Below are 4,317 nucleotides of genomic sequence, written 5' to 3'. Positions count from 1 at the left end.
CAGCGAAATGGGGAAGAGACGGAGAGAGGAGAGGAGAGGAGGAGAGCTGGTTAAAGGCGCAGCGCCGACGCACAGCTGATTCATTGACACCTTTATTTCGAGCATTAAGTAAAAAAACAATTACACAAAACATCAGAAAAGAATACAAATAAACAGTCATTAAACAATTCAAAGGGAAATAAACCTTCATGAATGAATGAATGTATACTTTATTACAGACTCAAAAGGTTCCATATAAAATACATAAAAATTACAGGTCACACATTAAAATACAATGTATTTTAATGTGTGACCTGTAATTTTTTAGGCTTGCCACCCGTCCCTTGAAATACGGAATTGTTACGGAATTAAAAGTTGCATTCCGTATTGAACCAATACGGGACATATATTACTCTTATTTATTGATATCATAATATACAGTTTGAATTTGAAAAATTTGAATATATTGCAAAACTTCATTAGTAGTAAATTCAACTAAAGTTGAAACAAATATATTATTTCCCACTACATTCAAAGTGAGACATTTCAAGCCTTTATTTGTTATAATTTTGGTTATTATGGCTCACAGTTTATGAAAACCGCAAATAAGAAATCTAAAAAAATTAGAATATTTTATGAAATCAATAAAAGAATTAAATCATCAAAATGATAATGATAAAATAAACGTATAACATATCTTGCTTTGCATGTAATGAGACTATGTAATATATTAGTTTCACCTTTTAAGTTGAATTATTGAAATAAATGAACTTACACCATATTCTAATTTTCCAACTTTCACCTGTAGGCTATACTCTACATCTTGGCTGATGTGGACATACATAGCATAGGAGGCTATTTCAGTTGCTAGTATGGTTGGCTGTCTGTACAGTCATGCAAGTTCAATGCTATTAAAGCACTTTAAATTAAAGCATTTTGTTTATTTTTCATATAAAATAAATACATTTCTAAGCAGTTTAGAAGTTTGGGTAATGTCCCTTTTTTATGGCGCCTGTGCTGCTGAAATCGGGGCGTCCCTTATTTCTATTTCTGAAAGGTGGCAACCCTAAAATACATGCAAACATCTGTTCCAATGTTTCCATAGTCCAGATGTGTACCTTGTATCACTCCGTTTGATGTTAGTGAGTGCAGTTATTAGACAATTTTCTGACTCATGGAGTCGACACATAAATTTAAACATAAAATTCCTCAGCAGAGCATGGAAGGTGGGGACATAACAATTAATAAACAAAGTGCTTGCACTTGTCCATCTTAGAATCTTAAGGAGGATCGTGAACGCATCATTATATGCTACCTGCATGCCCGAAAAGGAGTAGGAGGAAGTAAAAAAGCGTATGAGGCCCTACCCCTTGTTTCTTTTTCAATTTTGCTTGAATACAAAATAAATATAAATAAATATAACAGCAAGCTTTACTTTCTCAAAAAATATACCTGTTATTACATTATAAAAATATTACAGTACTTCATTGCAATATTATACCTGAGCATTCTAAATATTATACCTGAGCTGACGACTGGAACATCATACTTCCAACACTAGGGATACATTATGACCCAGGCCTGCACGAAATCAGGAAAACATGCTATTTGCGATATCATGAATTGAAAATTATGAACCCAATTGTATTCAAACCAATACTTTTTCCCTGACTTGAACTCTACCCAGTAAATGGCCTATGCAGACAATACACTTTAAGAAATAAGAATTAAAAAATTAAATTAAATATACCATTTCCTTACCAGCAGCATAGTTTATTTAAAAAAAAAAATCTTAAAAAAAAAAAAATCTTTACCCAGCCAAATATTCAACAACACTTCAGGTAAATTAGAATAGAATAGAAAAGAATAGAATCAGCTTTATTGGCCAAGAACATGCCAGACAGGGAATTTGTTTTCGGTCTTTTTTCGCTCACTGAACCCAGATTTAAATACTAAATATATATATATATATATATAATATATATATAATATAAAAGCAGTAATAGACAAATTGCTTTTATTAACATATATACAATTTAAAAGTGAAAGGTGCAGCAATATGAGGTCATCATGGTTATTGAAAGGTGCATTGTTACGGAATATGATTGTGGTTATTATTGTTATTATTGTTGAACAGTGATTGATTACTCCGAGACTCTTTTCAGCCTCAGGGTTGTCGCATCATTTACTTCCACCTGGCATGATCAACTCCAAGCCGGGAATGGAAAATATGATGGTTTGACATCACTGTTAGTTGTTTCCTTTGAGATAGAAGAGGTTTACAATAACATTTTACAATGAAAACAACAACATTTAGTTTAATTACAACAGATTTAATGATGAATCAAATGTTACATTTTACTTGAGGTGTGGGTGGGCATTAGTCTTAACCGGGGGGCAAAAAAAAAAAGTTGCAATGCTCAACTAGCGCAAAATCCAGCATAGGCCTGACTTGACTTACTTGACTTGGTTTTCGTCCCGATCGCGGAACACTGGACCAGCTCTATACTCTCCGCAGGGTGCTTGAGGGTTCATGGGAATTTGCCCAACCAGTCTACATGTGCTTTGTGGATCTGGAGAAGGCATTTGACCGTGTCCCTCGTGCCATTCTGTGGGGGGCGCTCAGTGAGTATGGAGTCCGGGGCCCTCTACTAAGGGCTGTCCGGTCTCTGTATGATCGGAGCAGGAGTCTGGTTTGCATTGCCGGCAGTAAGTCAGACTTGTTCCCGGTGCATGTTGGACTCCGGCAGGGCTGCCCTTTGTCACCGGTCCTGTTCATAATTTTTATGGACAGGATTTCTAAGCGCAGCCAGGGGCCGGAGGGGATCCGGTTTGGGAACCACAGGATTTCATCTCTGCTTTTTGCAGATGAAGTTGTCCTGTTGGCTTCATCAGACCGGGACCTTCAGCATGTGCTGGGGCGGTTTGAGGCCGAGTGCGACGCGGCAGGGATGAGAATCAGCACCTCCAAGACCGAGGCCATGGTTCTCCATCGGGAAAGGGTGGCGTGTCTTCTCCGGGTGGGTGGAGAAGTCCTGCCTCAGGTGGAGGAGTTCAAGTATCTCGGGGTCTTGTTCACGAGTGAGGGAACGATGGAGCGTGAGATTGACAGACGGATCGGTGCAGCGTCCGCAGTTATGCGGTCGATGTACTGGACCGTCGTGGTGAAGAGGGAGCTTAGTCGAAAGGCGAAGCTCTCGATTTACCGGTCAATCTATGCACCTACCCTCACCTATGGTCATGAACTTTGGGTAGTGACCGAAAGGACAAGATCGCAGATACAATTTTACTGTGTTTTACTCCCTAGCCCACTTCCCTTTCCCCCAAGTGATCCTTGTCTCTTGCCAGGCCGTTATTGTAAATAAAAATGTGTTCTTAATGACCTGCCTGGCTAAATAAAGGCGAACGACTGAATGAATATAAAATAAAGCGATAGAATTGTTTTTTTTTCTCTTTATCATATAATGTTCACAAAGTGTAACGCAATTCATGTCATGGGTAGTGTATTTTGAAGGATCAAATACTCAACATCCCATATTATCCATTTTACATTGTGCAATAAATGATGGGCGTGGCAATCAAACTTTGAAAATCGACTGTGCGCGTGCGCAAAACCACAAAGTAGCATTTCTGGGTAGGTAGCAAGGATTGGCAGAACACCCCCCTGGTAATGCCCCCGATTTTGACTGTGGGAGGAGCACCCGGAAAACACCCAACTTTTTGAAAACTAAAACTTAAGACGTTTTTCTAATTAAGTGTGTGACATACCATTGTACACGTTGTTGTACCGATAAAAAGAACCTGACGAAAGCGTTTTTCTTGCGTGGTTTTCTTACTATCAGTAGTTGGTATTTCAGACATATACGAAGTGCTTCATCAAAAGACGGATCATCTGATGCTCCTGCAGTCTGCAACAGTTTTGTTGGGGAGCCAAACCTTTTGAGAAGGTCCTTAGATAAAACATATGCAAGATCTTTAATGTTTTCTTCTGCTATATCATGGTCTTGTCCCTCCATTTCAGACACCACAACACGTATCAGACGACCACATGTGGTTTTCATTTGGTCTAAGGGCCACTTTTCTTTGGAATATTTGGGAAAAAATCTTACTAGAAGTGCAGCTACAAGACGTTCACCCAATCGCCTGTCTTCTAACTTCTGACTTAGGTAAGATGATGACATTTCCTCTGAGGATGTGCTGTCTTCTGACTCTGGAGCCATGTTGTCTTCAGTCAAACTCTGAATTTCATTTTGAATGTTCTGATGCTCATCATCTTGTATGCCAAATTCAGTAACATCATGTGGATCTGATTTAGCATCTACAGGAGAGGCTGGAAAT

This window comes from Cololabis saira, chromosome 2 (genome assembly GCF_033807715.1).
Source record: "Cololabis saira isolate AMF1-May2022 chromosome 2, fColSai1.1, whole genome shotgun sequence".
In the NCBI taxonomy this organism is placed as follows: domain Eukaryota; kingdom Metazoa; phylum Chordata; class Actinopteri; order Beloniformes; family Belonidae; genus Cololabis; species Cololabis saira.
Note: the sequence above shows the minus strand (reverse complement) of the source record.